Source organism: Microcaecilia unicolor, chromosome 7 (assembly GCF_901765095.1).
Source record: "Microcaecilia unicolor chromosome 7, aMicUni1.1, whole genome shotgun sequence".
NCBI lineage: Eukaryota > Metazoa > Chordata > Amphibia > Gymnophiona > Siphonopidae > Microcaecilia > Microcaecilia unicolor.
This window is the reverse complement of record NC_044037.1, coordinates 245,136,721-245,158,398: the sequence shown is the minus strand read 5'-3', so window position 1 is coordinate 245,158,398 and position 21,678 is coordinate 245,136,721. Positions and strand designations below refer to the sequence as shown.

Below are 21,678 nucleotides of genomic sequence, written 5' to 3'. Positions count from 1 at the left end.
ATATTTTTTCTCTCACCATGTCCACCATCCTCCTGTGTCCTTATGTGTCCTGTCTACCATCTGTAGCCCTGACCCTATCCTTCAGTATCCCGATCCAGCTCTTAAATTCAACAGTTTCTCCTCCATCCATATCCAGCATTTCTCCTCACTCCCCTCCATCCATGTGCATAAACTTCCCTCCCCTCCATCCATGCCCAGCACCTTCCTTCTTTCTCTCCTACCCTTCCATCCAGTGTCATCCCTCTTTCTCTCTCCATCCTTCCACCCATTACCCTCTCCCAATCCTTCCGTCCATTGTCTCCCTCTATCTCCCCTTCCTTCTAGACAGTTCTCTCTCTTGACCCTTTTCCATTCAGCATGTCCTCTCTCACCCCATCCTTCCAGTGTCTTTCCTCTTTCCCTCCCTACCAGCGTCTTCCCTCATTCTGCCCCCTCCTTCCAGCATTTTTCCTCTTTCTCCCTCCTTTCATCCAGCCAGCATTTCTCAGTCTGACAGCTAGGGTCTCCCCCAGTTTCTCCCCAGCAGCTTCTCTCTCTCTCTCTCCTGCCCATGTCCCCTCTTTCCTCTCCCCATCTTTTTCTGGCTCTCCCCTGCTTTTTTCCATGTCCCTGGCTCTCCTCTGCTCTTTTCCATGGCCCCTCTTTCTCTCCCCATCTCTTTCTGGCTCTCCCCTGCTCTTTTCCATGGCCCCTCTTTCTCTCCCCATCTCTTTCTGGCTCTCTCCTGCTTTATTGCATGTCCCTGGCTCTCCCCTGCTCTTTTTCATGGCCCCTCTTTCTCTCCCCATCTCTTTCTGGCTCTCCCCTGCTCTTTTCCATGGCCCCTCTTTCTCTCCCCGTCTCTTTCTGGCTCTCTCCTGCTTTATTGCATGTCCCTGGCTCTCCCTGCTCTTTTTCATGGCCCCTCTTTCTCTCCCCATCTCTTTCTGGCTCTCCCCTGCTTTTTTCCATGTCCCTGGCTCTCCCCTGCTCTTTTCCACGGCCCCTCTTTCTCTTCCTATCGCTCTCTGGCTCTGTATTGCTCTTGTCCATGTCCCCTGGCTCTCCCCTGCTCTTCCTCTCTCTCCTCCTACCATTTCCCGCCAGTGACCACGTTCTCTTCTCTCCCTCCAGCCCGGGCCTCTTAACAGCTGCGCTGACAGAAGAAGAAAAAGAAGCGCGGGGCCGCAGCAGCCTTCAGACATGCGCTGTCGGCTCTGCCGGTCCTCTGACCCCGGAACGGGAAATTGACGTCACGGGGCAGAGACTGGCAGACCCGACAGCGCATGTCTGAAGGCTGCTGCGGCCCCGCGCTTCTTTTTTTTCTTATGTTATGCTGGCTGTGGGTGGAGAGTAGCGACGGCCGGTCTCATTCGGCTGCCGCTGCGCTACTCAACAGAAGATTTCGTCGAGTTTTGTCTTGGGCTGCATTTAGAGGTAGGCGTGGCCGCAGGGAAGTTCACAGCTGGGCTGGGGAGGCTTAGCCTCCCCAAGCCTCTTATACGGGGCGCCTATGCCCACTATCTAACCTTCTCCATTGAGAATACTATTTAACCCTACTCTCTGTTTTCTATCTTTTAACCAGTTTTAATCCACAGTAGGACACTAACTCCTATCCTATGACGCTCCAATTTCCTCTGGAGTCTTTCATGAAGTACTTTGTCAAATGCCTTTTGAAAATCCAGATAAACAATATCAACCGGCTTACCTTTATCCACATGTTTGTTCACCCTTTCAAAGAAATGTAGTAGAATGGTGAGGCAACATTTCCATTCACTAAATCTGTGTTGGCTTTGTCTCATTAATCCATGCTTTATTTATTTATTTGCTACATTTGTACCCCACATTTTCCCACCTATTTGCAGGCTCAATGTGGCTTACATTATATTACGAAAGATATAGTTATGAACAGGGTAAGAGGTTTGTTTTAAATTAACATATTACTATGTAAGAAATAAGGAAGATATGTCTGTGGAATAATTTACATAACACATAATAAAAAAACAAACAAACAATAATATATGATGACCAATAATGATAATATGGATTTAGAGGGATTAGTAGGTGGTTGGTTAGATATAGAATAATCAAGTTATAAGGAGAATTCTTATTGTAAGTTTTTTCAAACAAGTGTGTTTTCAGTAATTTCCTGAAGTTTGTTGTTACGTGTTATTTTTATGGTGTTCGGTAGTTTGTTCCATGCTTTTGTGCAGAGGTATATGAAGGTAGATGCATGTATTAATTTGTATTTGAGTCCTCTACAATTAGGTTAGTGGAGGTTCAGGAAAGTACGCGACGAACTGTTGATGTTTTGAATATGATGTGTAATTTTGTTCTTTATAATTGTCTCTACCATCTTTCCTGGCACAGACATCAGGCTCACCAGCCTATAATTTCCTGGATCACCTCCCAGATGTTAGCGGAATCCTTCACCTTAGTCACACATTCAGAACATGGAGAGACCCTCATGTGGTACAAGGGAGACCAAAAATCATGCAAATAAAAATTGAAATGGAGACCCCCAAGAAAAAGACAGACTTTATAAGCAATACAAATATACTGGTAAAAGAGAAACAGAAATGTATTTTCTCCTGTACTCTGCAAAATACAAAAATAGGGAAAAAAATTACTGGAACATCTCAGTTCTTAAAGTATTAAATAACAATACATTTTCTATTTTCTATATTTGTCCCAATCTCTTCTACTCTCCACTTGTCAGTCTTTCCTAGATCCTTTTCCAGACTGGCTCTTCCATTTCATCTCTTGCCTCATCTTCTTCTTTTCTGTCACAACTGTCAGTAATGGTGAGCCCTTGGACCAAAGCCGGAGCTTTGGCAGACAAATCACCTTGGCTGGCACAGGCAGGAATCAGAACAGACTGGACTAGGATAAACTAACAGACTCAACAAGGCAGGACAGAGGTAACTAAACACAATGAACAACACAAGAACCGGATCCAGACAAGGCAAGGAAAAGAAGGCAAAGGGCCAGAACTGGAACCCAGACAGGACAAGGCAAGACTCAGAACTGGATTAAAACTGGGACTGGGACCCAGAAATGCAAGACAAGGCAAAACACGGAAGTAGATTAAAACTGGGTCCAGAAAAGGGCAAGACAAGGACAAGGCAAGGACTGGATCCGGACAGGGCTAGACTGAAAGAGACAAGACAAAGCATAACTAGACAAGCAAGACAGGGTAGGAGCTAGGCAACAAGAATAACAGAAGCAAGACAATAAACAAGGCAGGGACAGGATTCATGATTCCCAAACAGGCTTGGCTGGAACAGGATTCTGGAACAGGCTTGACTTGGCTGGAACAGGCTTCTGGAACGGGCTTGGCTTGACTGGAACAGGATTCTGGAACGGGCTTGGCTGGAACAGGATTCTGAAAGGGACTTGGCTTAGGAGGGAACTGGGACAGAACTAGCTCAAACATAGAGCAGGAGCAGAACCTGGCTCAAACACACACAGGAACAGAACTAGGCAGAAACAGAGTTCAAGAGCCAGGAAGCAAACATAGCAGGCAAAGGATTAAGCAGACTAGGGGAAGACGAACAAAGAAGAAATGTGCTTACCAGCACCCACAGCTGGAAAGGGAAAGGCCAGGCAGACTGAGAGGCAGCAGACACAGGTGCATAGCAGTGAAGTAATCAGGGACGATGCTGGCTTCTACAGACTCTCAGAATTAACAGACAAGAACTACACACACAGGAAACAGAACAGGGAAAACAGGAACAGAGTTTGGCTAAACACAGAGATTGGCTTAAACACAGAGCTTAACTATAGAGTCAAAAGAAGGGCTAGACTAAAAGCAGGAGCCAAGGGTAGAGTCAAACAGATACAAACACCAAGGGCTGTCAGACCTGTGAGTTCTTGTACCAAGTACAGCGCTGCTGAGCCCGGTACTCACACCAGGTTCTGCTTGGCAGCCGGACAACCCTGGGTTTCACCTGCGCTGACCACTGTTCCCCAGTGGTTGAGGCCCTAGGTGTGGGCGGCCTGCAGGGTTTACGAGATGGAGCAGGAACGGGTGATGAACGTGAAGGACAGACAGGCAGCAGGCAAGAGAGTGATCCAGGTACAGGCAGAGTCAGTAGGCAGGCAGCAGACACAAGAGTAATCCAGGTACAGGCAAGGTCAGGAGGCAGGCAGCAGACACAAGAGTAATCCAGGTACAGGCAGAGTCAGTTGCAAATAACAAAGTAGAGGAGAAGCACACTACTGAGCAAGTAACACCTACCAAAGTAGAAGCCGAAGCAAGGAGTCTACGGAGAGCTCAACTGATAAAGTGCTGGCGTCTGACATCAGCAGGGAGAAGGGGCACAGCCATAGGACAAGAGCAGGGGAAGGAGGAACCGGAAGACCAATAGGAGAGAAGCAAGGGAAGTCAGGCAGAGGAAGAGAAGACCCAGGTGGGTGGAAGCAAAGCAATCAAGGAGCCTGGAAGCCAGGCAGAAAGAGAGCAGAGCCAGGTGCATGGAAGCAAAGCAATCAAGGAGCCTGCAGCCAGAGAAGAGCCACATACACATGGCTCAGGGCTGTGCCAGTCAAGTGTGCATGAGCCAGACTTTCAGGATCAAGGTAGAAAAGCAAACACACAGAAACAAAGCAAAGCACTGAAACACAAGACTCAAAGAAACACAGAAACACAGAAACACAGAACTTCAGGAGCAAGATTCTCAGGAACAAAGCCAAGCAGGGAAATGATCTAAACAGGTAACACAAGATTAAGAGACCTCTTGCAAAGGCAACGTAGGAAAGCTCCCTGGGTCCTTATAAAGGAGTAGGCTGATGATGTCACAAGTAGGAAATGAAGCAGAAGCAGGGAGACCAAAGTGAGGCTTGGCTTCAGGGACACCAAAGCGAGGCTTGGCTAACAGGAAGAACAACAACAGGAAATGACGCAGAAGCAGGGAGACGTCGTGACAAACTGGAGAATATCTCGCCTCATCTGAGGCCACTGGTACTGTCGAGAAATCAGACGAAGGGTCTTTTGGAACCCAAAATGTCCGGCCCATACGGAGGAATGTCCCCACTGCATTACTTTCCCCCGATCCTGAGGAGGCACTAGCTTCTTCACCGGGGCGACCCCCCCATGGGGCCGCACTAAGGCAGTTAGGATCCAACATAGGATGAAGCTCTTCAATCTCCTCCGGGACGTCAAAAGCTCTAGAGAGGGAATCTGCAGGGGTATTTTGGGCCGCAGCCCGAAACACGAGTTGAAAATGAAATCTTGCAAAACATAATGACCAACGGGCCTGTCGAGGATTTAGCCGTTGGGCTTCTTGTAGATACAAAAGATTCTTGTGGTCAGTAATCACTGTAAATCGGTGCTCCGCCCCCTCCAGCAAATGTCTCCATTCTTACAGAGCTAACTTCAAGGCTAGAAGTTCTCTGTCCCCCACCGTATAATTGCGTTCCGCTGGGGAGAACTTACGGGAGAAGAAGAAGCAAGGCTGGCGCCGGCCCTTGGCGTTAACTTGAGAGAGGACGGCCCCTGCGCCCAAAGCGGAAGCGTCCACTTCCACAACAAATGGTTTATTAGGATCCGGGGCCAACAGGATAGAGGCAGATTCAAACGCTTTCTTTAATTGACTGAAGGCGGCTTGTGCCTCCTGTGGCCAGTTTCGGACGTCTGCATGTTTTCTAGTAAGTGCTGTCAACGGCGCTGTCAATTGTGAATAATAAGGAATAAACTGGCGGTAGTAATTCGCAAACCCCAAGAACCGCTGTAGCGCTTTCAGTCCCTGAGGTTGCGGCCATTCCCGGATAGCGCGGAGTTTATCGGGATCCATCCGCAACCCCCCTGGTAGCAGAATATGTCCCAGGAAAGGCAGGGATTGCTGGTGAAACGAGCACTTGCTAAGTTTGGCAAACAAGCGGAATTGCCGTAGGCGCTGCAGCACAGTACGAACATGGATCACATGTTCTATGGGGTCCTTGGAGAAGATCAGGATGTCATCCAAGTAGACAATGACTGTGGAATACAACAAGTCCTTGAGCGCGAAGTTGATGAATCTTTGAAACACTGCGGGAGCGTTACATAAGCCAAAGGGCATTACTAGATATTCAAAATGTCCCTCATGAGTATTAAAGGCAGTTTTCCACTCGTCCCCTCTCGGATGCGGACCAAGTTGTAGGCCCCACGAAGATCCAACTTGGTGAAGATCTGAGCTCCCTGCAACCGGTCAAACAGTTCTGGAATGAGAGGTAGGGGGTATCGATCCTTCACGGTGATGGCATTTAGACCCCGATAGTCCACGCAGGGTCTCAACGAGCCATCTTTCTTGGTCACAAAAAAGAATCCGGCCCCGGCAGGGGACGTAGAGGGACGGATGAACCCCTTCTGGAGATTCTCCCGAATATAGGCTTGCATTACCTTAGATTCCTCCCGGGATAGTGTATAAAGGCGGCCCCGGGGCGGCATGGCGTCTGCCATCAACCTGATAGCACAATCAAAGGATCGATGAGGCGGTAGGACATCAGCTTCCACGGGACTAAATACGTCTGCAAAATCCCGGTATTCCACCGGCAGTGTAGCGTGGCAAACTGGCACAGTTCTAGGGGTAGCTACCACTGCGGGACAACTGAATTTCCGGCCCTTCAAACAGGCTTCCATGCAGGCGTCACCCCATGACCGGATCTTCCCCAAGGTCCAGTCTATGACGGGGGTATGGCGCCGTAGCCAGGGCAATCCCAGCACCACCGGATGAATGGTACGGGGTAAAATCAAAAATTGAGCCTCCTCACGGTGATCCTCCCCTACCTGAAGTCCCAAAAAGGGGGTTACCTCCGTAATAGGCTGAGGTAATGCAGTACCTTGAATGGATGTCACTTGCAGCGCAGGTTGATAAGGTAATGTGGGCCAACTCATCTGCTGCAGGAGTTCATGACAAATGAAGTTTCCCCCCGCCCCGGAGTCCAAGAGGGCACGGGTGTGAATCATCGTCTCTTGCCACCGCAGCGTTACCGGCAGAGTTACCAGCTGATCTGGTAGGGGAGCGGAGTGCCCTCTCAGGGCGCCTTGGGGGTAGCGTTTCCCGCCCGTGCAGGGCAAAAGCGGACGAAATGTCCGGCCTCGCCGCAATGTAGGCAAAGCCCGCCCCGCAGGCGTTGATTCCTCTCCCGAGGAGACAATCGTTGACGACCGATCACCATCGGTTCCTCACCATTCTCCTTAGGCTCCCGGGAACCACGGCGGGGGGACGGCCCCTTGCCAGTCTGAGACGCACCTCGAGCACCTCGGTCTGCTCGAGCTCTAGCTCTCTCTTGAAAACGGGTATCCACACGGACACAGAGCGAGATAGGGCGTCCAGCTGCCCCGAGACCTCCTTTCCCGCCAGCTCGTCCTTGATTCGCTCCTGAAGTCCCTCCAGGAAGATTGCAGATAATGACTCTTGATTCCAACGCAACTCAGTTGCTAGAGTCCGAAATCGAATGGCATAGTCAGCCACGGTCCCTTCGCCCTGTTGAATCCGCAGCAGTTCGGACGCCATGGAAGACGGCCTTCCTGGGAGGTCAAACACCATGCGGAAGCGGCGCTGAAACTCTGCATAATTATCCAGGAGCGGATCCTGTTGTTCAACTAACGGGGACGCCCATGCCAGGGCCCGTCCCGTACACAAGGAAATAACATAACACACTTTAGTCTGGTCTGAAGAAAAGGCCTCCGGTTGCATCCTAAAGGCTAGGTTGCACTGATTAAGGAAACCCCGGCATCCTCCAGGAACGCCATCAAATCGTGCAGGCTCAGGGAATCGAGGTCCCGAAAGGGACCCTCCCGGACGGGGAGCCGCTGTGGCCCCCTGGACCGCAGCGGCCTGGTTCTGTACCTGGACCGAAGAAAGCTGAGAGCACACGTTCTGGAGTGCCCCTGACAGGGCATTCAACTGCTCCTGCTGCTGCTAAAGGGCTTTAGCCAGGTCCCGCAGATCAGGTTATATAGGCGAGCTCATGGCTTCAGGTTCCTGTCTTGTCTTCAATGTCAGTGAGCCCTTAGGTCCCGCAAGGCCCCAAAGGACCTCAGAGGACAGCCGTGCAACCCCAAATCTTCACCCGCGGCGACCGCCGTTCACCAGGGGTTGAGCCCCCAGCTGCAGGTGGTCAGCAGGACTGCTGGAACCGCGGGCTTGACGGACTGACCTGGCTAGAGTCGGGAGTAACGGGCAATCAGCAAACAGCAGTCAGGCGCAGGGCAACTCTCTGGGCAGGCGGCTAGCAATCAGTAGTCAAATACAAGGCACAGTATCTGGGCAGGCGGCTAGCAATCCGAAGTCAAGTACAAGCACAGTCTCTGGATAAGCGGCTAGCAATCCGTAGTCAAGTATAAGCACAGTCTCTGGATAGGCGGCTAGCAATCCGTAGTCAAGTATAAGCACAGTCTCTGGATAGGCGGCTAGCAATCCGTAGTCAAGTACAAGCACAGTCTCTGGATAGGCGGCTAGCAATCCGTAGTCAAGTATAAGCACAGTCTCTGGATAGGCGGCTAGCAAGGCGTAGTCAAGTATAAGCACAGTCTCTGGATAGGCGGCTAGCAATCCGTAGTCAAGTATAAGCACAGTCTCTGGATAGGCGGCTAGCAATCCGTAGTCAAGTATAAGCACAGTCTCTGGATAGGCGGCTAGCAAGCCGTAGTTAAGTACAAGCACAGTCTCTACTCCGTAGACGGGTTCAAGCAGTCTCTGGGAAGGTCCAAGAAGATGCAACACGGAACCACTGTGCAGGCTTCGGGAACAGAACCTGAAGCAAGGGTGTCAGCTAGATTCCATCTTTAAATATCGCGCCACCCCGCCCTCGTGGGAGAAACCCATCAATCTGGCCCTGGGAGTCGGCAGAGCCCCTCGGATTGGCTCTGCCCGATCTCCCAGGCGGAGTCACCGCCTTGGTCCTCCAATCCGGTGCTAGGTAGGTGGAGCTCCAGAGCCCCCAGCTCTGGAGCGAAGAAGACGTCGGCCCCCGCGTACCAGCGCCGCCATCTTGGGCGGCGCGAACCTCGTTCTGACCTCCTGCAACCAAGAGACCGGCGTTCGCCGTCACCGGCCGCCGGTCCCGGCCTGACCTGCCAGTCCCGCGGCAGCGCCGGCCCCCACGCCGGAACCCCCTGGCCGTCCTCTCGCGCCGTGGAGGCCGCTGGCTCCCGCCCCCCGCGGCGGGAGAGCAGGTAGGAGCGCGGGACGCGACATCTCCCTTTCTCTCACCCTCTAGGACCAAAATTGTGGAAACATTTGGCATTAGTTCTTGTATAGGTTCCACATGTATGTAGAAGTTTGTCTGCTTCTTGCATATGCCTTCTTGCACTCCAAAAGTACATGACATGGCTTGCCCTTAAGAGCCAAGATAACATGTTTTCCTGTCCTGCATTACACAGTAGCATCTAGGTGTTCCTTCTTTAGAGAACACCCCTATGGCAGCCAGAAGGGAAAGAAATTTTTCAGAGGCAGTGAGCAACCTTTTGGCATGCTCAGTACTCACCAATGAGTATGTATAATAGACTGGGGTCCAGGAACCAGACCATACTGCAGGAAGGAAGATTTGGGAATCCATCCAGATGACCCTGGCAAGGAAAGCATGATACATGAATCCATGCACCAAGCTGAAGATCTGGTAGACACTCATACAGAAGAGGGATTAAACCAGTGGGACTAGGTCCACATGCATCTAACAGGCATAAATGCCCTGTCAGCCAGGACAGGAATACACTGCTAAGATGCTGTGGGCTAATGAGAAGTGATCCAAAATGGTGCTGTACAGTGGTCATCTTGTCATTTGGGGCCACCTTTATGTGCCTTATTCATAAAAAAAAACACGTCAGGGTGAAAATATCCAAGTGTTCATCATGGACGTCCTTGCTTTTTTTGATTATGGGTCAAAGATGTCCAAGTGTTAGGTACGTGTTCAGAAGAATCCGCAACCAAGCGGAGAACTCGAACTTCCCACAGGAAAAAACAAGTATAAGTGAGAGTGGGATGTTTGACCACGGAAATTCAAATCCTGGTCAAGTGTTAGGTACGATAATCAAAAACAGCGAAGATGACACAAATGATCAAAAGGATGAAAAAAAGGGGGGTAAAAAAAAAAAAAAGCAAAAAAAATGAAGAACAACAAAAAAATAAAAAATATATATATAAAACGGGAAACGAGAAAATCAAGAAAAAGAAATGCAAAAATATGCAGAAAAGTGGAAGACAAAAAAAATAAGGAAATAACAAAAATCAAAAATGAGAAAAAGACGACACAAGTAAGATAAAAAAGTGAATTATTAAGGTGATATGACTCGACACAGCTGTGTTTCGGCCCAACCGGCCTGCGTCAGGAGTCTGTTACACCATATATGTATTCTCTGGCAATATGAGTTCTTGTAAGATATTCAATAAAATTCTATTCAATAACACTCTGCCTTTAAAAAGGCTGTGTGCGTGATTAAGCAACAAACGATTGCCAGCGAACGCTAGTAGCTTCGATACTTTGTTCAACGAGATGAAGATACATTTTCCGCACCAGTATTCTCTATAACGATTGTTGCTTAATCACGCACACAGCCTTTTTAAAGGCAGAGTGTTATTGAATAGAATTTTATTGAATATCTTACAAGAACTCATATTGCCAGAGAATACATATATGGTGTAACAGACTCCTGACGCAGGCCGGTTGGGCCGAAACACAGCTGTGTCGAGTCATATCACCTTAATAAATTCACATTTTTATCTTACTTGTGTCGTCTTTTTCTCATTTTGATTTTGTTATTTCCTTATTTTTTTGTCTTCCACTTTTCTGCATATTTTTGCATTTCTTTTTCTTGATTTTCTCGTTTCCCGTTTTATATATATTTTTTTATTTTTTTGTTGTTCTTCATTTTTTTTGCTTTTTTTTTTTTACCCCCCTTTTTTTCATCCTTTTGATCATTTGTGTCATCTTCGCTGTTTTTGATTATTGTTGTTGTTTGCGGAGACAGGTTTCTTCTGTATTTATTACAAGTGTTAGGTACGCCCAAGTCCCGCCTTCTCTACGCCTCCGACACGCCCCCTTGAAATTTGGACGTCCTTGCGACGGACTGCAGTTGGAGACGTCCAAAATTGGGTTTCGATTATACCAATTTGGACGTCTCTGGGAGATGGAAGTCCATCTTCCGATTTATGTCGAAAGATGGACATCCTTCTCTTTTGAAAATGAGCCTGATAGTAACCTATGGAATGTTGTAAGTCTAGTGTTTTGAAAATGAGCCCCTATGTAACTTTGTAAGTTTATATGCATTGAAAATAAGCACCTAAAAGGCATATTTTCAAAGCACTTAGACTTACAAAGTTACATAGATGACCACAAACTATGGAGGAATTTGAGTGAAGCAGTTTAAATGTTAAGGGAACATGAAATCAAATAAGCTCTAATAATGGGGAATGGTATACAGTACTTGACTTAGCCAATTCATTCCTTTCAATTGTAAGTTTAAGAGCAAGTTGCCCCCTTTCCCAATTTACATTTACATGGCAGGCAGCCATTATACTTTCACCAGGTTTCTGCAAGAGTATGTACATAGTTCCATCATCTGTCACCAGATGGTGGCACAGAATCTGGATTTTAATCCTCCATTAAGAAGAATACAGCAAAATCATTACATAGATGATATACTGATAGAAAGCGCTAGATCTTATGTGGCCCAGGATTTGAGGTAGTGGAACACATTAAATTATGGGGTTGGTATAGGGATCTGTCCAGAAAGCAATTTTCCTTAGGAATTCAGTGGAGCAAGGGGCAAAGAGAGATTTCATAGAAAATAAACAAAACACAGCACAATATCCAGCTACAGTATTTTGAAGGACTGTGGGATTTTGACCAACACATATCCCTCTTCTCAGCCAGATTTTGTACCTATTGCATAATGTGATCAAAAGGAAAATGAACTTGTGTGGGGCCAGAAGAAGTAGGAGGCCATAGAACAGGCGTGGCTATTACAGGAGAGAGAAGTAGAGTTGTAGATTTCTAAGCATGATCAGTATGCAAATTGAAGCCTATAGCAAAGGTGGGGGTCAAAAAAGAAACCCCTTTAGAATTTGGTCCAGAGAACCACCTCCTGCTGGAGACTCCTTTTGAAAGCAATTTCTGGCCTATAACTGGGTATTCAGCTGCCAAAATTCCTGAAATTCCTCTCAGGTAGACACATCACATAGGAGATTCTTAGCAAAACCACATGGTGTACGGATGTCTTAGCTTAGTCGCTACATAAATATTAAAAAAAATATGAATGATGGAAAGCTGCAGATTTAAACCACAGTACAGAAGAAGTGATGATTACAAGAGAGAGGGAGAGAGTAGCCAGTATGTTGAGCTTTATATAGTACAGCAAGTTATAAATCAGGCTCACCTGACTCACTAAATCTCGTGAGCAGTAGCAAAATAAAATTAGCTGATATGGAATAAACCTTTTTGGGAAGCACAATTATGGCAGTAGATCTGGGAGTTGGTGCCAAAAATCCCTACTACAGTTTATCATGCTAATGTCCATACAGCAGAGGAAAAGTGAGCTGACAGTAATTTTATAATGAAGCAACAGACAAAGTAGCCCCAATAGCTGTTTTAGAAGAATAGGATAAACAAATTTTTAGGTGGAAACAAGAAAAATAAACATTCAGAGCAGATGACATTTATCAGTGGGCAACAACCAGGTACATTCCAATTACTCAAGATCAGAATGGATAGTCACTCAGGGATGGATTCAGTAAATGGTGCTCAAAATTTAGCACTAAAAGAAATCAGTGCTGAACGGTATTCTATAATGGGCATTCTGAGAATGGCACCCTTTGTAGACTAGTGCCTAGCACTGGGATCCGCGCTCAACTTTGGGCATGAGATGTTACACCAACAGAAACCAGATGTAAATCCCAGCACTCGTTGAGCGCGAATCCACACTATTCTATAACACTAGGGTACTGATAGAACTAAAAAATTAGCTGGCGGAGCTAGTGTTATTGATTTGTAATTTATCCTTAAAATCGAGCGTTGTACTGGAAGATTGGAGGGTGGCCAATGTAACGCCAATATTTAAAAAATATTCCAGAGGAGACCCGGGAAATTATAGACCGGTGATTCTGATGTTGGCGCCGGGCAAAATGGTAGAGACTATAATCAAGAACAAAATTACAGAGCACGTTCAAAAGCATGGACTAATGGGACAAAGACAACATGGATTTAGTGAAGGGAAGTCATGCCTCACCAATCTGCTGCATTTCTTTGAAGGTGTAAACAAACATGTGGACAAAGGTGAGCCGGTTGATATTGTGTATCTAGATTTTCAGAAGGCGTTTGATAAGGTCCCTCATGAAAGACTACAGAGGAAATTAGAGGGACATAGTGGAATTGAAAAAGGTGCAGAGAAGGGTGACAAAGATGATACGGGGGTGGGACGGCTTCCCTATCAGGATAGGCTGAAGAGGCTGGGGCTCTTCAGCTTGGAGATATGATAGAGGTCTATAAGATAATTGTCACGATTGTGACTATTTTCCATGTCTGTGCTCACTTTGCCCCCTGGTGGCTGGACCCTGTGTCTGCTATAGACTATCTGTTACTGTTTTCCAAACATGTTCCAGAGGCCAGTCCGGTCCAGATTTTCCAGTCTGCCAAAATTGCTTGACTTGTTTGTACCAAAGCAGCACCCTTACTTGCCTTGAGATTCCTGCAGCTGTGCCTCAGCTGGTGATGGTCTTTATTAAGCGCCTGTGGGCTTTGCCTTTGCAACACCAAAGGTCCAGGTTAGTGTTTGTGCAGTTAGCACTTCAGCCTTGTTCTTGTTTGGGTACCTGTGGGCACTTTTGTCTTGATTCCTACCCTGTCTGCTTTTGGCTTCCCTGCTTTATCCTTTTGGTGCTGTTAGGAGCACTTCTGCCTTGGTGTGCTGTTAGAAGCACTTCTGCCTTGCTTTACCCTTTGGCTTCCCTGCTTTACCCTTTTGGTGCTGATTGGAGCACTTCTGCCTTGGTGTGCTGTTAGGAGCACTTTTGCCTTGCATTGTATCTTGTTTGGGTGCCTGTGGGCACTTCTGTCTTGAATCCTGAGCCCTGTTTCAGTCAAGCTTGTTCTTGAATCCTGTATCCTGTGTGAGAACCCTGAGTCCTAACCCTCTTTCAGTCAAGCTTGTTTTTGTACCTTGTATCCTGTGTGAGAATCCTGAACCCTAACCATGTTTCAGTCAAGCTTGTTTCAGTATTCTATACCCTGTGTGAGTATCCTGAGTCCTGTATCCTGAATCCTGTTTTGGTCAAGCTTGTTTAGTATCCTGCTCCGTCCTGTAAGTCCTGCAGGCCACCCGCACCTAGGGGCTCAACCTCTAGGGAACGGTGGTCAGCACAGGTGAAGTCCGGTTGCTCCAGTTCTGTTTGTCCAGTCCTGGTTGGGGAATTATGCCTGCTGCTGCCGCTCCTCGACAGTAGCCCAAGGGCTCACGTTGCTCCAGTGTCCGAAAGCCTGAGACCGTGACAATAATGAGTGGAATGGAATGGGTCGATGTGGAGCGTCTGTTTACGCTTTCCAAAAATACTAGGACAAGGGGGCATGCGATGAAGCTGCAGTGTGGTAATTTAAAACGAATCGGAGGAAATTTTTCTTCACTCACGCATAGTTAAACTCTAGAATTCGCTGCTGGAAAAGGTGGTTAAGGCAGTTAACTTAGCGGACTTAAAAAAGGGTTGGACAGCTTCCTGGAGGAAAAAGCCATAGAATGTTATTGAATGGACGAGGGAATACAGTATTTCTAGGATGGGCGGGACAAATTGCTTGTTCTTTTGGCCGCTGTCGGTGACAGGGTGCTGGGCTCGATGGACCCTTGGTCTGTCCCAGCATGGCGATGCTTATGTACTTATGTACTGCGAACATTTTAAGGGAACGCCTCACCCACTCATGCCCTTCCCATGGCCACACTCCCTTTGCAGATCTGAACAGAAATACTTAAGCACTATTCTATAAATGGGCGTGTGTGTTTTTGCACAAATATGCCATTTTTGCCCCATTTTAGGGCCTTGCATCCATTAGAATGCTGTTCCATGTCAAAGTAGCGTCTAATGTTCAGTACCATATATAGAATTCCCCTGTCAGTGTGAAACTAGTGGCCTAGTGGTTAGGGTGGTGGACTCTGGTCCTGGGGAACTGAGTTTGATTCCCACTTCAGGCACGGGCAGCTCCTTGTGACTCTGGGCAAGTTGCTTAACCCTCCATTGCCCAAGGTACAAATAAGTACCTGTATATGTAAGCCGCATTGAGCCTGCCATGAGTGGGAAAGCGCGGGGTACAAATGTAACAAAAAAAAAAAACTTGCCAGCATATTACAAAAAGATGTCTCCCTAGGCTGCCATTAGAACACCTAAAAAGAGGGGATCAAGTAGGTCAAATCGGGCAAATTGGTGTGATAGGATTTCTCCCAGTATCAAAAAGATGTAGTATTCAATCATGAGTGTTGATATATATTCAGGATTTATGCTAGCTCATCCATACAAACAAGCCACTCAATAATCAGTGTTAAATGCTTTGAATAAGATTATTTGTTGTATAGGATTTCAGGAATCTAATTCACAGATTGATAAAATTATTAGGATGTAAGCAGAAGAGAACAATATGCATTGGGTAACACACATACCATATACCTCTCAAGTTACAGGATTGAATTATAAGATACAACGGGCTGTTAAAAAACATGAACGAGAAAACATTGTTATGGTACTCTGAATGGGTGCAGGTGCTTAAAAATCGATTGCTACAATGGGGCAAATACCCACACAGTGAATGCTAAAACCAATTACTGTAAATAGTTTCTCCAAGTACAGACAATTAAACCAGAAAGCAAACTACCTGTTGAAATGACATATTAGCAGCAGGAACGATTTATTTAGTGCTCATCATGTACCAATACAGTAACATCAGGTTACAAAAATAAGTTCTGGAACCAGAGTCAAAATACCAGAGGGCAGGATAGCCTTATGTTCAGGTCTGAGCCTGAGAGGAATAATTGTGCTAACAGGAGTAATAGATCCAGACTATTAAGGAAAAATTGGAGTTTTAATGAGTACTATATACAAAAAATCCATATTATTAAAAAAGGAAAGATAGTTCAATTAATTTTCAAGGGAACCATAATAGTAAATTCAGAAAAATATAACTTAATAATTTGTGGTGTTTATTTTTTTCCAGTTCATACTCTATGTCTGTGCACATATATATAGAAAATACACATTTATTTTGGATCCTGCTGAGCAAGCATGTCTCACTGTGATTCTCATCTATTAATGTGCTAGTTGTTTTCCCCTCCAATTAGCTTACAGGAGCACCAACATACAGGCACACAACCAGGCAACAGCCTAACTGTTCAGGTTCAAGATCTAACTTCTATTGCTTGTCAAATAACCCAAATGCTTCAATCCTATATGTCTACTGCTGATTAGCCAAAGAGGGTAAATAAATAGCAGCAAACGACTGTTTCCTCTCCCTTCCCTTCATGCAAATGCATTTTCTTCCCCTGTGGGTCTGGTATCACCTCCTAATCTTCCTGACTGTCCTCCCTCCCTCTTTGCAGGCCCTACAAACTTACAGAGTTCGCCAGCATTGCTGGCAGAGATTACAACAGTCTCCCTCTGTCATGGCCGCTGTGATTCCTGCCCCAACCTCCTGATACTTATAGCTCTGCACAGGGCCTCCGTAGGGCGTGCATGCGCACAGCAGCCCATATTTTATTGGGCTTGCGGCAGGAAGTCTTGCGAGTGTACCCGGAATGACGTTGTGGGCCTGGGCATATTTAAGGGAAGCCCAGGCCCTCCTTCTGTACCTTCACAACAAGGTCTAAAGCTTTTCTTATGTGTGTTCCAGCCAAGTTCCGGCCTTGTCTCCATGTTTCAGCCTTGCCTCCATTTCCTGCCTTGCCAAGCTCCAGCCTTGCCTTGCCTTGTCTCTGAGTTCCTACCAAGCTCCAGTCCTGCCTTGTCTCTGAGTTCCTGCCTTGTCTCTAAATTCCTGTCAAGCTCCAGCCCTGCTTTGTCTCCGATTTCCTGCCAAGCTCCAGTCCTGCCTTGTCTCTGAGTTCCTGTCTTGCCTTGTCTCTAGCCCTAGCTTTGTCTCTCTTGTCCCTTGTTCCAGTGTTTGTCCTGCCTGTCTTGTCCACAGGGCTGGTGCTAGACATTTAAGGGCCAAGGATAGAAACTGGGGAGGGGGCCCCAAAGCTGGTCTTCAGCCTATGCCGCCTTCAGCTTGTGGCAGGTTTTGGGGCCCCCCCGTAGTTTAGGGGCCAGGGCAATTACCCTTTTTGCCACCCCCTAATGCTAGCCCTGCTTGTTCAGCCTGTCTTATCTCTTCCCAGCTCCTACCTTTTCCCTTGACTTGCCTAGTCTGAATCCAGTTCTAGCCATTTTTGTTTTGTTCTGTCTAGTCTTGTCTGCCTTGTCCGTCCAAGTCCTGCCTGCCTTGTCTTCTGCCAAGCCTTGCCTAGTGCTGTGCCTAGCTCAAGTGACTTGCCTGCCCTACACTTCACCTTAAAAAAGCAGGCTATCTTTACCTTCTCTCTCTTTTTTTTGTTTGTAATATTACTTTTCCAGATACCTGGGGAGTGTGTGTGTGTGTAGGGGGGGGAGGGGAACACTTATTTCCCCTGGCAAAGACCCCATGGTCTCTTGAACAGTGAAAGCCCATAGGGCAGCGACTTTGGGCCATAGAAGGAAAAGATAACCTCCTCCAGACTTGACTAGGAAGAGGTCTGTGAACCAATCACTGGAAGTGAAAACATTGACCTTAGGACTCAACTTCTAGGATACAGGATGTGGACTGCACCCTGAGGACTGAGGCCAGTGAGAACTCCTGCTGTACCAATCCAATCTAAAGGATCTACTGGAGGCAGATAAATAGTTCCAGGCTGCACCACTCCTATTATCAGTGATGTCACTAGAAACCTTCAGCTTCTGTCTGTATCTGCTGGTATGGAGACATAGCCCACTGGTTTGGGCTGATATGCCAGAATGTAAACCTAAAGCTTTTTTTTTTTCTTATGCAGCCCTTGTCAGCACTATTCCATTTGGGGATGTGTTCTTTGATTTCATAAAATAATTTAGCATGGAGTTCCCTGGAGCTCCATCCAGCATATCACTGAACAGCAAATAAATTATTTTTGTATAGGTATTCTAGTGTACAATCAAGATCTATAAACATCTAGGATAGTTGCCTATAGCATCATAGAATAATGAAGCCTAGGGAATGAGTCTGTGCCAGCCTGCAGAAAATAAGGTTGATTTATATTGTTCTTCCTTAGGGTTTAAATAAAGATTAATACATGTAAAGCTTTTGTAATACACTGAAGTTTTGATATGTGTATATATCAAAACATAATAAAATGTATATCAAAACGATATAAGTGATATAGCATCACTCTTTATTGTGTATGTTTTTTGGAGAACTGATTAGCATATTACAAATGATTAAATAGTGGGATGGGTGTATGTGTGGTGGTGAGGCACTGTTAATGAAATATGGAAATTTAAGATGACTGTCAAATGGAAAACGTGCCATTGTCAGAAAAAATTCCAGGGCTGATCTAAATTTCCAGTCTGCCTCGACTCGCTAAATTAAGAATTAATATACTACAAATCTAGTCTGGTAACAAAGAAATTCCGAACAATGTAATACTTTTTTACGGGGTGGAAAATTTTTCAGAAACTAAAAATACAATTACCAGAAAGCGTCCAGAAAAGTTAAATGGTTTCGTTTGTTGTAATCAAAGTGCCACACCGCAGGATTCAGTAAGAGAACGCGATCGCATACTTCTAACATAGTATCTTTCGCGGATTGCAAAGATTACTTTACATCCACCTCTTACATGGTCCATGGCCCATAGCTTCACCGCAGCGCTACAACCTTACGGACTGAGGAGCACTAGTCTAGCAGCAGCTTCCGCTCGCCCTTCTTTAGACTAACAGCATCGATAACCATGGTTACCTCAATTCCCGATCTTATTGGTCGGTTCAATAAATCGGCCTTCCCAATAATACTATCTGGTTCCCATCGTTTCTCCAATCCTATGTCTACGCAGGTAACGGTGGCGTCATGACGTCATTCAGACTTTCTGCACTACTGTGCCTGGTGCGAGAGGAATGGGGTTCGGTTGCTGCTGCACCATGGAGATGGGATAGGTTCGCTTTAAGGGAGGAGGGTTGTTAAATGCCCATTTTAATGCGGTTCGTTCCTACTGCTATGTGTGTACGAATCTCTACGAGACGTCATCTGCTAATCACCGGAGCGGTTTGTTATGTGAAGTAAGTGTGCGAGGGTTCTTTTTGTGAGTCAAACGCGTCGCAAAGATGTATTGCGTTTTTATTCTCTTTTCTCGTTGGGGGGGGAGGGGGGGGGGTCGCTTGCCACAACCTGGGGATTGCAGTTTGTCTGTTAGGTGCTCCGCCTGGGGGGGTAATTTCTTCTATTTCTCCCTGAACTCCGGCTTAGTCTTGGCGGCCGCATTCCGGAGTAAAGGGAGCGCGGAGGACATGTTAAAGGTTGCTCAACCTCCCTGCGGCTGTACGGAGTTTCAGGTAGAAGACGAAAGGGTTGGCTTCAGTTTGGATTATTGTGCCCTTGTGCTGAAAAAGAGAGAGAGAAGTTGAGGGATGAAGGTTGTGGCTCTGGATCCCCTTGTTTTCAGTTGAGAGGTGCGAGTTCTGTGTTCGTGTCTGGTTACATGTAGGAAAAATGCGCAAGTAAGAGAAACCTGGTGTGGCGAGAGAGGCTCTGCTGCTAGAACTGAGCAGGCAGGTGTGTTTATACTGTATGCTTCAAATACATACATTCTCTGGGCAGTTTATATGATGGCATAGGAGGCGGCTCTGGGGGTGCTAAGCACCCACGATATTAAGTAAGTTCCTTCTGTGTGTCCAGGGAGGGGTAACTTGTATTGTATTTGTCATTTTGAAATGTTGGCACCGTATGCGTGTGTTGTGATCAATATTTTTATCTGTACGGTATATAGATTCTGTGTTTATGTGCCTATGTTCGTCGTGTGGTATATGTGGATTAAGTAAATTAATGCATGCCAATTTAATACGTAGATCCGGATGTAATCTTGTGTGTTATTCCCTACAGATGTGTAAACATGCGGTGTATTTAGAAACGATGTGTATGCAACGTATAAATTCAGTATATACTCATTGATGGATGTATGGCTACTGTGTAGCTTGTGAGATGTGAACCTAATCTTGTGTGTGTGGAGGGGGGAGTGTACATTATATGTGGAGGAGTAGAATAATGGTTAGTTTAGCGGCCTGAGATCCTGGGGGAACTAGGCTGAATTCCCACTGCAGCTCCTTGTGACCCTGGGCAAGTCGCTTAAGTTAAGCGGTTTAACCCGCCATTGCCCCACTAGGGTAAAAAAAAAAAAAAAAAAAGTAACCTGCATGTAATGTGTACAATGCTGCCTACGTTTAAGTAGCCCTAGAAATCGTGCCCCCCCCCCCCCCTCGGTAACTGTGCAGGAATGCGAGGAATGGGGATCGTAATCTCTGTTACAGTTCGCTCCCTCTTTACAAAAAAAATAAAAAATTAGATATCAAGTATAGCAAAAATGCTCTTTCTGCAATAACCGCGACACCCCCGCCCCCCAATGTGAATTTTACAGCCTTTCCAGAACGTTTCGGCCCATTTTTGGCACTGGCATTTAGGTTACTCCTTGCTAAAGCTTGCAAACGCGCTTTTTTTTTTTTTTTGTTAATTCTTTGGCACTAACTTTTGGATTCAAGCCTTTTTATTTCCTCACTGGTTTGTACAATACATTTATGGCAGAAGAGAGAAGCATGTTTGAAAGACGGAATTTTTTGATCAGGCCAGTTATTCCTTGCAACACATATGTTTATAGTATTCTCTTGAGTTTTGAATAACTCTTTTAACATTATTATTATTATTTGCCTTACACAACTTTCTTTTATTATGTTAGTTTGACTTGAGGTCTTTAAACTGCTTAGTGATGAAAAGAAACAGAGAACCAGTGTTTAGGAAGCGATGGGGGCAGCTAGAACTGTCTGGTACTGTTAAATTACTGGGCGTGTTCAATTAGCATCTGAAACACAGAAACTCAGCAGGATACGGCAGTTTCCCCTGGTTTACTTGATATTTAAAATTGTTTGTGCCAGGACATGTTTTTATCTTATTCAGATATCTCGGCCCCCTTAGCCTGGTAGAGGAGGGGAAACAGTTCAAAAGAATTATAACAAAAAAGGAAGTGCTTGTTGAGATGAAAAGATGCAATTAAATATATCCCAGTGTTTGTGTGGCACCATCATGGGGAAAACCTGTATTCCATAAAGCCTTAGCAAGTTTGTATTTTTCTTCTTTTTATTCAAGGCACCAGAGGTCTGCCTTAAGGGTTTATCCTGTCCTGTTGCCACCACAGAGCTGCCTTTAAATTCAGAGCCCTCTCTGTAGACAGGTTTCAGGAAGTAGTAACTTTTATTAAAAAAAAAAAATGTCCTCGCTATTCAGCTGCTTTGGAAGAATTTTCCTGCCCTTTTTTAATTTTATTTTTTGGTATGACAAGAGTTAATGCTCTAAACATTTTAAATATGTATTTCTGTTTAGAAGGAAAGTCCTCGGTATTCCTTCATCAAGGTGGGCTTTTACTAAGGTGTTCTAGCATTTTTAGCTTGCACTAAATGCTGAGACACCTATTATATTCTTATGGGCATCTCAAGTGTTCAG

At 46.0% G+C, this 21,678-nt stretch overlaps 2 protein-coding genes across 2 annotated transcripts in view; one reads left to right on the top strand and one right to left on the bottom strand.

Annotated features, from left to right (window-relative positions):
- The window catches only part of CCDC148 (coiled-coil domain containing 148), a 314,748-nt gene extending 295,928 nt beyond the window's left edge, over positions 1 to 18,820 (bottom strand). The window contains 1 exon segment of the mRNA XM_030210638.1: positions 18,671 to 18,820. The gene's annotated coding sequence lies outside the window, so the exon portion shown is untranslated.
- Positions 18,821 to 19,076: 256 nt separating this feature from the next.
- The window catches only part of PKP4 (plakophilin 4), a gene marked incomplete in the record, with an annotated part of 553,440 nt that continues 550,838 nt past the window's right edge, over positions 19,077 to 21,678 (top strand). The window contains 1 exon segment of the mRNA XM_030210570.1: positions 19,077 to 19,250.